Raw genomic sequence first — 14,926 nt, forward strand, 5'->3', positions numbered from 1 at the left:
TCATGACATTGACTGTCAGTGACTTCTTTAGCACTGGAAATAGGGTTATTAGTGCCTTTAAAACTATTCAGACTAGAGAACCAATTCTAGGATTCTAGAAAGCCCAGAAAAAATCCAGAAAGCTCATCTGTAAGATTCTGTTCTTTTAGAACCAATCCTGTTACCGAAATCTGTATCAGTTACAGTTCTCCAAAGAAACAGAACACACACACACATTGTAGTCACTATGCTAACATTAGTAAGATATGTATATGTAAGAATGTGGGAAATAAATCTGTCAAAACTTCAGTGACCTTCAACTTCAGTGAAATTTCTAGTAGTCCAATGGTGTCCCTTCTAAGGTGAAGGATAAGCTGTGACATCTGTTCCCTAACAACCGGAAAAAAGGCACAACACTTATTTTTCCTCTGGATTTGGAGGCAACATATTCTTCTTTGGGTTTACTACTCCAGGCCATTTAACAAGGTACCCAAAAAGCTGCTTGTTTTGTATGGGGCCCATAACATACAGTCCTGAGGAGATGAAAAAGGAGATCATCAATCACAGAGGCAGAGAAGATAAGTCTCAATAAAGGGAGGATGAACATCTAATAGTATGCAGATGAGGGTGAAGGGCAGATTTTTGAAGGAGTTAGCCTGAATAGATTAGAAAGAATGGGCTAGATGAGGTAGGTAAAATTCAAGGGGTGAATTTCAGGATAAAAAATATTGACATTTATAAGAAAGGCAGTTGATCAAAAAATATAATAAGATTTTAGAAGTCTCCCCTGAAATCCTACATTACAAGTTCTTGCACTTTCAAGTAAGTTTGTATTTCCTATGACCGTTTCACCTAAGGAATGAATATAATTTTTTGGTACGTAGAAAGATTTATTTTTTTTAATAGCAAGATAGTATGTCATCTGTATAAGATTATTTTGAATGTGCTACGCAACTTGCCTCTGAATTTCAGAGTGCATTAACTGATAATATATCAAAAGACATGAGCAATGGCTTAGTAAGACCAATTTGGAGTATATCAGTTTAATTGCCTCTCATGATATAACTTTGGTTGTTACACTTATAATAGCTTCATGTACCTGGGCTGTGTGATTATACCACCTGTTTCAGAGGATCCTAAAGAGGAAAAAAGATGTTGTAACCTAGTCTAAATTATATAGTCTAAATTGGAAAAGGAACGTAGGAGGGAGAATTTCTCCTGCTCTACCCTAGCCTAGCTCAATCTTATTTAATTTGGTGAGATATAATTTCATGTTTTAATGACATAGAATACAAAATATTTTAAAAATGTGTGTTCTCAGAAGAAACTGTTGTATAAGCCATATTTAAATGTAAGTCCCATACATCTGAACATCCTTTTAAAGATTTTCAAGTCAGAAAATACTGACCCAAGGAGTTAGTGTCACATATTTTCTTTTTTTCCTAAACTCTAGAAGTTCCCTTTAAATTAACAAGTAAATGATTTGGGCAAAGAATTACATTAATTTGGTACTGAAAATTTATGAATAAAGAATTAGCTCATATAGCTATGCATTTTTATTTAAAATGTGTTGGATTAACTTTATTGATGTAGATTTTTGTTTTTGTTTTCATCATGGAAAGGTAATCAAAGTCACTTAATTCCATTTCCCATTATTAAATTATGATGATCAAGATTGTCCTAAGAAAACATTTGTGTAGCAAAAAGTTGTTGCTGATTGTATGTAAGATACAAGGAAACAGATGCAAATAAGTTAAAGAGATAAATCCATCTGATAAAAAATAGACAATATTTTCAGAGGCTACTGTATCTCACTCTCATGATCAAAGAGAGATCTATCTTTTGTGCACCTGTGGCAGATTCATGAGAATGGCTAGGTAAGAAAGTAAAATTAATTAGACATAAACGATACTTCTTTGTTTAAAGTTGTACTACAGTAACTTAACACTTTAATGATTATTTGAATCTAATATCAAAATCTAACCCAGGAGTAGGAAATTTTTATAGATCATGCTTCAGTGTTGTAGAACTTATAAGACCCGATTTTTAATGGATATTTCCTAGAGAAGTGTAGCTAGTTATGAAATATATCTCTACAGAAAGTCCTGTATGTAGTCAATTACTCACCAACCTGTAATAAGATATTAAAAACTATATGAATTTTAGTTATATAATTAAATATATGCATCCTATACTATGAATAAAATTAATAATATAAAATTATGTGCTTAATATACCACCTTTGCTCTCTCATGTAAATGTATGTAGACATAGTAGCCCTTATAAAAAACACTCTTTACACACTACATATATTACTTAAAAGTTATAAATTTTACCATGTTGACCCAACCAAAATAAAAAGTTTCTACAATTCTCTGAAATTTGCAAATCAATAACACAAGATCTCTAAATATATAAGTGGTCATTTAAATTTACATTATTTGTAAAGCACCCATTTCCTAATATATCACTCTTCTAACTTACTACATCAGAATACTTGGTCTCTTGATACTACTCAAAATCCACCGATAGATATAAGTAAAAATGAATCTAAATGTCTAGTTTTCTCAGATGATCATCTCTCTAGGCAATATTTATAAAAGCACAATGTAGCACCACTGATCAATTTGCGTGACTGAAGGAACAATTTTGTATGGCTCCATACAAAGGCTCTTTTTTCACAGAGAAATACCTTCTGGAGTTATACATAGGCTTCCCTTAAATCTACATCACTGAGTATAAGAGAAACATTACTCCTAGTGTAGGGTCATTTATAATAAGAGGTTGCCATATACAAACATGTAATTAAAGGTACTTATTTGAACTACACTAATTTGGATTTATGATTATTTTTAAAATGCTGAAGTTGAAGGTTACCTTTAAAAAACACATTTCCTACCGACATATTGGCCACATTAAAAGGTACCATATTTAGGGGAATTAAATACCCTCAATAATCTCAGGCACTGTAATAGAACACATGACACACTTGATAGTAAATAATGGGTATGTGCTTACCTTTACGGAGAAGACTATTAAAATTCTGTGTATATACATATAATTAAAATTTTGAATCATTATGTCTATGAACATGAAGCTACTGAGTCCATTTGAAATTTTCTACAAATCAAATAGTCAAAATAGTCAAACAGCATTATAGTTAACTTTTTTCTAGGAGACAAATGAAAAATATTAGCCGATTATTCTTCACGTTTGTGGTGGGGTACAGAAAATGACTTGAATAGCATTATGAAGGGGTTATTTTGGCAAAAAGAAAAAGTAAAAAAAAAAAGAAAACTTTAGTTCACAAGGTTGAAAACAAAGGAGATGAGTAGGCTTGTTACATTCTACTTACTGTAACTATGGAAACAACCCAGTTACATTTTGTCAAGGATGTGGGTCACCTTAAAGCCAGGAAGATATCACAAATAATATCACAAAATTATTTGTTTCCACAAGTCTTGATGATTGGATGTAACTGTGTGTTCTGTGATAGCCATAGACAAGTGTTAGAGTGGAAATATTTCATGATCTGTCCAGATTTATTTCCTATGTTCTTTCTTTCAGCTCTTTCCACTTTCAGCGATTCCAATGGTTAAAAACAATTCTAAATTACCAAGTACCCAATATATTTATAGTGTTCTGGCTGAGACCAGGTGCATAAAAATCAGGCCAAAAATACTAAGTAAAACTTTATGGAATTGTTACATTAATAAGTCAAATGAAAGTAGAATATTGGCAATTCATATGTTTTAATCTAACGTAATCATAGAAGAATTGTACACTTTGAACTGAAATGGTCACAAAGAGACTATCATGTCCAATTTTCAATTTCTAGTGGGGAAAATGATTTCCATCATGATGATATGACTTATCCAAGACCACAAAAGAAATGATAGGCATACATAAATGTTAATTTTATTAAAGCAGAAGAATTAAGTAGACCATAATTTTATGCCAAATAGATTAATCACTTTAGAGATAATTTAGGCAGTGTGTATTTGTTTAAGATGTGGTTTCTGACTATAATGGGTATATGGAAAGAAACTATATATTGAATATATTTACATGGCTGAAAATATACTTTATGTATGAATTTTAACTACACTAATTTGGAAAATGTGATCATTAATAAAAAGCTAATATGGTGTATTGCCTCATATACCTTAAATCACATAATATAGATAGGTCTGACACTGAATTCCTTAATTTATTCAGTTGTGCTAGCTTTCATGTTAAGAAAATACATTAATTTATACAACTGCTATTTATTGATGTCTATTAGAAAATAACTCCATTAGGTACTATAGATATAAAATGTATATATCCTGTTCCTAGTTCTTAAATGCCTAATAGCATGTGTTTTTTGTTTGTTTGTTTGTTTTAAATGAAATGTTCTATTTTTCAAAATGTGAGCTTACTTAGTGAGTTAATTAATATTTAAAGGTATAAAATAAGCCAAATTTCAAAGAGATACATTGATAGAAATGTCTGAATTAATTCCTCTGATGAAACTAGACAGTTTTCATAGATCTTTTAAAATTTTTTATACAATTTTTATAGGTTACTTTTCATTTACAGTTATTACAAAATATTGGTTATTTTCCCTGTGTTGTACAATACATCCTTAAACCTATTTTACACCCAACAACTTGTACCTCCTTCCCACCAAGCCACCTGTATATTGTCCTTCCCTCCTCTCCCAACTGGTAACCACTAGTTTGTTCCCTATATCTGTGAGTCTGCTTCTTTTTTGTTATATTCACTCATTTGTTGTATTTTTTTCCTAAATTAGTGTAAATTGCTGACTTCCTTCCTCAGAATTACCACAACAAAAGACCAAAATAATGGAAATAAGAATAACTGAGCTAAAGTGAGGGAAATAGATTTTTTTTTTTTTCTTGGAAATGTTGTAATGAGGAGGTAGTTTTTCCAGACTACATATGTCCATCAGAGTATGATACAGGAAATAAACTTCTAATTCTGCCCTTATTTCTTTCCTACCTTGTTTTAGGGTATTCAGAGCTTGTTTTTCAAGTGATATCTCAGCCCTCTGTTTTTAGAACAGCAGAGGGTTAAAATCAGGACAATTCAGAAGCCTGCTCAGAATGAGAAGCTGAAAAAAGAAATTGTGGACTGACTAGTTTTGGAATGTACATTTCCCACCTCTAACCCTCTCTAAACACAAAGCTGAGGAATCTAATCACGGACAGTGATTCTTACACTTGGATGTACATTGAAGTTACCTGGAAAGTTTTAAAATAATTCATGCAAAACTAAAAATGAGACTAATTAGATCAGAATCTCTGGATGAGATACTGTTATCAGTATTATTTAAACTTCCCCAGAAAGTTTCCTGGTGGTCCAGTTGTTAGAACTCTGTACTTTCACTGCCAAGGGCCTGGATTGAATCCCTGGTCAGGGAATTAAGATCCCACAAGCCACACAACCCAGTCAAAAAATAAAAGAATAAAACTTCCTCATATAGTTCCAATGTTCATTGGAAACTTGAGAAACACTGAAAAAAAGAACTTCTTCTTAGTGTTGTTTCTCTCTTGGAGACTGAGTGTAAATCTCCTTCCAAAGAAGTTATTCTGTGGTATGAGAAATAATAAATAATGTTTCTTCATGCCTGTAGTTCTCTACCCCTTGTGTTATTTGAACCTAGCCCGTTCTTTGTGGCTATAGTCTTGATGCAGACTACAGTGTATCCTTTGGTCCTTACCTAATTCTCACTGCAAGAAATAGGAGCTTACAAATAAATCTGTAAGCTATCTAAGGAATACTTTTATTTCAAAAGAAATCAGCAAACTGGATCGATCACAGATTCATTGAGAAGCAGATGTTTTGTAACTTTGGAAGAACAAATAATAATAAAACTTCATATACTAAACACAATAAAAAGGATACATGTACTAATACTATCATCTACAAACTGCAAAAGAAAAATAATAAATATCAAACCAAAATGCATAGATCAAAAACAGAGCTGAACTAACACAGTAGATAGGGTAATTAAAGAATGTTTGCCCATGGAAAACAAATTGGAAAATTAGAATATCAGAGTGAAAAAATTCTTGCAGAAGTATCAAGAAAAGATAAATCAATAAAAGTTATATAATAGAAATGAGGAGAAATAAGGTATAAGGTAGAAGTTTTAATATCTGGATTATAGGATTTATAAAGTGAGAAAAAATTAAAACTTGGGACTCAGAAATATTTGAATAGATTGTATAATTAAATGTCCCAGAATAAAAAAAAATAATATACTTGTAATCTTTCAAAGTTAAAGACCCTTTAAAATGCTAAAAAGGAGATATAAGGAACATTTCAGAGCTAGATACCCATAGTAAAATTTTAAATTATCAATAACAAAAAAAATTATAAAATCTCAGAGAAAAAAATAATACTTCCATTAAAAATAAATCAGGGCTTCCCTGGTGGTGTAGTGGTTGAGAGTCCGCCTGCCAATGCAGGGGACGTGGGTTCATGCCCCAGTCTGGAAAGGTCCCACATGCCAAGGAGTGGCTGGGCCCATGAGCCATGGCCGTTGAGCCTGCACGTCGGGAGCCTATGTTCCACAATGGGAGAGGCCACTACAGTGAGAGACCCGCGTACCACAAAAACAAACAAACAAACAAAAAAAGCAGTTGGTATTACCTAGTAAAGTTAACAATGCACATACCCTGATCCAGCAATTCCTTATCAGATGTACACTGTAAAGAAGCTTTCATATGTTCACCAGGAATCCTGTAAAAGGATGGTCTTCTAAATACTGTTCCCAATGGCAAGACACACACAAAAAGCATGAATGGTAGGTTATATAAATTTGTCTCATTTCATTCATACAGTTGAAAATGATAAAGCTGTGAATAAATGAAAAATAAATACTACCTTCAGCAGCATAGATAAGTCTCAATAACATAATATAGAGAGAATAGAAAACAAGTTGCAGTAGAATAAGTTTAATATGATTTTATTACAAAAATGTGCAAAGCTAAATATTATATTATTTAGAGACATAAATGTAAGTGGTAATGTAATGGATAAAATTTAAACACAATTATAGTATAGGATTATTACTGAGGAATGAGGAAGCTATACTCCTTCAAAAAGAGGGGAATTCTAACAATAATGACAAAAGTTTATTCCTTGGGATAAGTGGTGTTTATTAAATTTAAATGGGGATTTATTTTATCACATGTATTTTAAATCAGTTTAATAAAATATGTGGAGAGACAGTCTTTGGAAATGCATTAAAAAGAAGAGGGTGAGTGAGAAAAATATAATAAAAATGTATAAAATGCCTATCTATTTCTTTAAGTAAGGTTGACTCAGTAGACAGTAATTGAAATTTTCATCTCCATTTACAGATGTAGACTACGGGCATTCAGTGTCACATTCATTTTACTGAATCACTATAAGTTAAGAACACAAAGAAAGCATTTTTCTTTTACTACATTCTGAGTCTGAGTTTTGGGTCTCAGATTGGAGGTATGTACTTGGGGCACAGTCACAGGTTTACAAGTTTCCCAGTGAGAGCCATCTATGGCTATTGGCCAGGAAAGCCACCATTAATAGACCAGTGATCTAAAATGTAAACTAAACCTTAGGAAATTTTCTCCAGGCTACATTGCTGGATACTGTACACATATTTACTGTACTCCCTGCATGTACTTATTATTGCTTATCCTACTTATTATAGCTTAGGTAAGATAATCATTGCTTTCATAGATTTTAGAAGTGTGCTTTTTATTTTTCCACATAATTTCCTAAGACATGTATAGAGGAAAATAACACAAAATCACATATAAAATAATCTTTTAAATTAACGTTAAAAGACAAATTAATCTTCCTAAACTAGAGTAGGTTAGTAAGAGATTAAGATCATCAAGGACCTTAATCTTTAATTCAATATTGAATAAATTTCATAGAGCAAATAAATTAAGATTTGAAGACTTTTATATCAGCCAAAATGTTTTCTTAGGATATCACTACACTAATTCCTATAAAAATTAGAGATTAAAATTATTTTGAAATTAATTTTACATTAAAATAACATGAAATTTAACCACAAAGCAACACTTTATTGAAAGGATTTTATTTTCATGAATTAAATGTCATTTAGATATTGATTATGCTTATAATATAAAGTTGAGCTTTAACTGACATCAAAATGACTATTGATAGGGAGAGTCATGTGTACATATGTAAACTATGCTTAAATTTTAGAGATGCTGGAATATAGAAGAGTTATCAAGCATACATATTCTGTAATGGAACAAGCACAGCTAGAGGAATCACAACATTTGACCATAGTGTTACAAGTTTAAATACATTAAACTAAAGGTGGAAACAATAGGTTTGTGTGTGTGTGCATGTGTGTTATCCTGTATGGGACTCTCTGTGCTTCCTGGACTTGGGTGGTTATTTCCTCTCCCATGTTAGAGAAGTTCTCAACTATAATCTTTCAAAATCCACTCTGTTTGTACATATTAGTAATGAAAAACCTAAACATAAAATTAAGAAAATATTTACAAGAGCAGCAAAAGCTATAATCTTTCAAATGTTTTCTGGGGTGCTTTTTCTTTCTCTTCTCCTTCTGGGACCCCTATAATGCAAATGTTGTTGTGTTTAATGTTGGTCCAGATGCCTCTTAGTCTTTCTTCATTTCTTTTCATTCTTTTTTCTATATTCTGTCCCACAGCCATGAATTCCACCATTCTATCTTCCAGGTCACCTATCCATTCTTCTGCCTCAGTTACTCTGCTATTGATTCCTTCTAGTGTATTTTTCATTTCAGTTATTGTATTGTTCATCTCTATTTTTTTTTTATCCGGACGTGCAGGCTCAGCGGCTCCACGGCATGTAGGATCCTCCCGGACTGGGGCACGAACCCGTGTCCCCTGCATCAGCAGGCGGACTCTCAACCACTGTGCCACCAGGGAAGCCCTGTATTGTTCATCTCTCTTTGTTTGTTCTTTAATTCTTCTGGGTCTTTGTTAAACATTTGTTACATGTTCTTGATCTTTGCCTCTATTCTTTTTCTGAGGTCCTGGATCATCTTCACTATCAATATTCTGAATTCTTTTTCTGGAAGGTTACTTATCTCCACTTCATTTAGTTGTTTTTCTGGTGTTTTATCTTGTCCCTTCATCTGATTCATAGCTCTCTGCCTTTTCATCTTGTCTATCTTTCTGTGAACATGGTTTTTGTTCCACAGGCTGCAGGTTTGTAGTTCTTCTTGCTTCTTCTCGATGTGTGCTCTTAAACAGAATTGTGCTCATGCTTAGAGAAACTGGAAAAGTCCCTAAATTCTTACCTCTGGCTTATTTTCAGGCTCTGTACACTCACAAAGTAAATCTATGGCAGAATTGTAAATTGCTTGGCTGAGTGTTGAGGGTGTGCCTCAACAAACACACTGAGGCCCTCAGTTTCTCAGAGCCTCATTGATAGCAAGCATTTAATGAAATCCCTGTCCCTTCACTAGCTGACTACTAAGCTAATTGAGAGATTTTTAGTGACCACACGTAACATAGAATACACAGTTTAGAGAATTAATTCATAAAGTCACTAGACAGACAAAAAATAACAACAAAGCACAATAATAGAAAATCCTGTCCAGACTGTATAATCTGTTTCTAGAGGCACAACATTATATTATTTTAAATGTCCAATTTTCAAGAAAAAAGAATAAAACACATGGAAAACAAGAATATATATAAGACAAATTATAAATAATACAAGCCATCAGAGCAAATCCCTGGGAAAGCCCAGATAGTGGAAATCTATACAAAGACTTTAAATCACCTATTTTAAGTATTAACAAACACCAAAGGAAACCATGTTTAGAGAAATAAATTATGTATGAGAATATATCACTGAATAGAGAATATCAGTAAAGATATAGATATTATCGAAAGAAACAAAATTAACGTTTTGTATGTTGAAATGTAAGATGGATGAAATGACTTTATTAGAAGCTCAACAGCAAATATGTGCAGATCAAAGATAAAATAAACAAATATTAGAATGAAGATCAGTTCATATTATCATATATGAGGAGTAGGGAAAAAAAAGAGTGAAGAAAATGAAAGGATTCTCAAGACCTGGGGGAAATATTGAAGCATACCAATCTCTACAAATTGGAAGTCTCAGTAGAGAGGAAATAGAAAAAAGAGTCAGGAGGAATATTTGAATAAATAATAGCCAAAAATTCCAAAATTTAATAAAATATATTAATTTACACTTCCAATTAGCTCAATGAATTCCAAGTAGAATAAACGCAAAGAGATCCACACTTAGATCATAATCAAACTTTGTCAAAAGACAAGAGAAAATCTTGAAAACAGCAAGAGAAAAATAACTCATTGTGTAAAAAATATTCTCAGGATGATTAATAAAGAACAATCTACAGGAAGGACTATATGTTAGTCAATAAAAACAAATATTAATAAATGTAAGGGAATGAAATTAGACAAAGTATGTTCTCTGATCACAATGAAATTAAATTAGAAATAAATAACAAGGAGATATGAGAGATTCACAGACGTATAACATTAGACAACACTCTTCTAAATAAAAAGTATAACAAAGAAAATATGACAAGAAAAATTTTAAAATAGAGATTAATGAAAATGATAATACAACGTGGCAAACTTATGTGACACAGCTGGGCAGTATTTATAGGGAAAATAATAGCTATAAAAACCTAAATTTAAAAGAAGAAATGTGTCTAATTAATAATCTAAACTTCTTACCTAATTACCTTAAAAATTATTTTTAAAAAGCAGAGTAACTAAAAATCAAGCAGAAGGAAGGAAATTATAAATAATAGAACATAAATAAATAAAATACAGAATTAAAGCAAATAATAAGTAAATGAACAAACACAAGTTGGTTCTTTGAAAAGATTAATAATATTAAAAGCATCTACCTAGACAGACTGAGCAAAAAATCAACAAGTATTATATTACTAAAATCAGGAATGAAAGACAAAACATTACTACCAATGTTACTAAAAGCAAGAAGTATAAGTACAATACACTATGGAAAATTATATGATAACAAATTAGATAACCTAGAAGAAATTAATGTATTCCTATAAAGATCCAAAGTACTGAAATGGACACAAAATAAATGTAAAATTTGTATAGACTTATAACAAATAATGAGTTTGTATTAGTAAACAAAATTTATTTCATGAATAAAAGCATAGAACCAGATGATTCACTGTTGAATTTAACCAAATATTTAAAGAAAAACACTTTTAAAACTTTTTTTCTAAAAAATATAGAATGGGAGGGAACATTTACCAACTCATTCAGTGAGGCCAGTATTACTCTGATACCAGAAACAGAGAAAGACATCACAAGAAAGGAAAACAAGGAACTGGTATCCTTCATGAATATAGATGTCAAAATACTTAACAAAATTCTAACAAACTAAATCCAGGGACATATAAAATGGCTTATACACCATGACCAAGTAGAATTTACACCAGAAATGCATGATTAGTTCAACATATTTAGGGAAAAAATGAATAAAATATGCCATATTATTAAGATAATGCGAAAAAAAAGACCATCTCAATAGTTACATCAAAAAAAAAATAGCATTTGGCAGAATCCAGCACTTTTTCATTACCCAAACAAGCACTCAACTAGGAATAGAAGGAAAAGTCTTTATTCTGATAAACTGTACATAAGAATACCCTCATTAACATATTACCACATTGTGAAAGATTGAAAACCCCTTTTCTAAGATCAGGAAAAAAGCAAGCGTGTCTGCCTTCAACACTTTTATTTGACATTGTGCTGGAGATTCTACTCAGGATAATAGCGCAAGAAAAGGACATAAAATGCATCCAGATAGGAAAAGAAGGTGTAAAACTATCTCCATTTGCAGATGCCATTATTTTGTACATAGACGATCCAAGGGCACAAACTAAAAAAATTATAGCTAGTACAAAAGTTCAACAACACTGTGGGATACAAGATCAATATATAAAAATCCACTCTGTTTGTACATATTAGTAATGAAAAACCTAAACATAAAATTAAGAAAATATTTACAAGAGCAGCAAAAGAGTAAGATACTTTAGAATATTGTAACAAAAAGTGAAACACATGTACACTGAAAACTACAAAGTACTGTTGAAAGAAATTAAGGAAGACTTGAATAAATGGAAAAATCCCATGTTAATGGTTTGGAAATGTAATGTTGTTAAGATGGCAATATTCTCTAAGTTGAGCTACAGTGTCAAAGCAATCTCTATCAAAATACCAGGTGAATTTTTTGCAGAAATTGACAAACTGATTATAAAAGTCATATAGAAATGCAAAGGACCCAGACTAGTTAAAAAAAATTTTAAGAAGAAAAATGTTGGAATACATTTACATTTTTCCTATTTCAAAACAATATAAAGATACAGTTATTATGACTGCATTTGAAAGAAATTGAGATAGATACGAATAACCTGTAAGTATATGAAGAGATGCTAAATAACATTAGTCATTTGGAAAATGCAAGTCAAAACTATGAGACACCTCTTCACACCTATCAGGCAGGCTATAATAAAAAAAGACAAAATCAAATATTAACAGGAATGTGGAAAATTGGATCCCTCATACACTAATGGTAGAAATGTAAAATCTTCCATCTGCTTTGGGAAACAGTTTTGTAATTCCACAAAAAGATTAAATGAAGAGTTATCATAATCCAGCAATTCTACCCTTAGTTATACACTCAAGAGATATAAAAACACTTGTGCATGCAAAAATGTGTACCCAAATGCCCATGGAAGCATTATTTACAATAACAAGTGTGCAAACAACCAAATGTCCATCAATTGATTAATGGATAAGCAAGGTGGAAAATAAAATGGAGTATTATTCAGCCACATAAAAGCATAAATTAGATGCTACAAAATGAAAGAACCTTGAAGAATATGCTAATGAAAGATATCAGATACACAAGGTCACATATCGCATGGTTTCATTCACATTAAATGTCCAAAATAGGGAACTCTATATAGATAGAAAGTAGATTACTAGTTTCTAGGGGAAGGTGGGAGTGGAAATGGGGTGTAACTGCCTGCGGCCTGGGAATGATGAAAATATTCTGAGTTTAGAGATTGGCGATGATTGCAAAACTTTGCAAAAGCAAGAAAAAAAATAAAAAACACTGAACTGTATACTTTAAAGATTCAATATTATTGTATGTGAATTTTTTCCCATTAAAAAAAGGGAAAAAGATCTTGTGACTGCTGAAAGAGAATGGATTCTTAAGGTCATTTTTTCTTAAGCTATTTGAATGGTATGTTAAATGATCTACACTCTCAGAGGCAATGCAGGGAAAAAATTAATGGTGATAAGCACTTACATCTAATGATATTGCCAGTAATTAACCATTGCTCAGTTTTCCAGTTACAGTTGTGGAGGGAGAAAAGGAATATTATTTTTTAATTGCAAATCAATAACGACAGTGAAGTAATAAATTACCCCCAGAAAGAATACAACATGCCCAAACACCAGGCTCTGGCATTCTTTTCCAGTTTTTCCTTTGATTTTGTCTATCTATATGTCATATCTTCCCTAAACCTCAAAAATAATAATTAGAACTTTTGGGAGAGTACAGGAAGGAGGTATATTTAAGGTGGTGAAATGAGCTAATTTGAACATATACAATTTTTATATATGTGGTCAAATTCCTTCAAACAATGCCAAAATAGAGTTTTTCTAGTACTAATAAGTAATCTTTAATATTTAAAAATAAAATAGAGATATTTAAAAATAAAATAGAGAAGATAAATTATTCTTAAGCCTTTTCTTAAGGGTTGTCTCAATATCTCATTTAATGGATGGAAAGAATATACAATATGATTAGAATTAATTAAACTAGTCCTTACAGAAGAATTCCAGACATTCATTGGAACTTTTAATAGCTGAAAAACTAGCTTAAGAATAGTATATATAGTATTAGGTATTAGTTAAAATGAATTTCAAGAAATACCTAATAAAAATAGTGATTTGGAATCAATGTTTTCAATCCACAGGGCTTCAAGAGAGACTTTTTCTTCTCTATTGATGTATATATATTTTGTATGTTTTTTTTAAATTCATCTACAAATGTTGTCTCAGACAATATTTGTCAGAAACACAAAAGATGTCAAAACAAAGAAACATTGTTCAACAGTGTAATACCTTTTTATATGTAACTCTACATTCATTGGATTATGAACTTCTCTTTCATATGTATGTATGTATATACATATATATCTATATATGTTTTCAAATAAAAATCAAAACAGTACCACAGGGATATATGTGTACATGCCTTTGTACTCTTAAATCTGTGAATGATTCATATTTTTCATTTTCTATTAAACAAAGCTTTTTTTTTTTTTTTTTTTTTTTTTTTGCAGTATGCTGCCCTCTCACTGTTGTGGCCTCTCCCGTTGCTGAGCACAGGCTCCGGCCGCGCAGGCTCCGGCACGCAGGCTCTGGACGTGCACGCTCAGCGGCCATGGCTCACGGGCCTAGCCGCTCCGCAGCATGTGGGATTTTCCCAGACCGGGGAACGAACCCGTGTCCGCTGCATCGGCAGGCGGACTCTCAACCAATGCGCCACCAGGGAAGCCCCTAAACAAAGCTTTTAAAGTTGAACATTTATACAGTAAGTAAATTTAACTATAATTGCAAATCATTACCTGTCATACTTTGTTAAATATGTGAAATGCTTTAAATGGAGATGTAGCAGTATAGGCCAGTAAAAGAAATCTAAATTAAACCAAGAGTTTTGATTTTGTTCTCCTTTATGTTTTATGTGTGTGTGTGTGGTTTCAAGCACAGTTTTTTTTTCCTTTGTCAGAAAACATTGTATGGTGATGAAACAAATCTTGGGAAATGTACTTTTCTTTTATAGTTACTAGGTAGGGCCAATACTG

Source organism: Neophocaena asiaeorientalis, unplaced genomic scaffold, assembly GCF_003031525.2.
Source record: "Neophocaena asiaeorientalis asiaeorientalis breed wild unplaced genomic scaffold, Neophocaena_asiaeorientalis_V1.1 scaffold127, whole genome shotgun sequence".
NCBI lineage: Eukaryota > Metazoa > Chordata > Mammalia > Artiodactyla > Phocoenidae > Neophocaena > Neophocaena asiaeorientalis.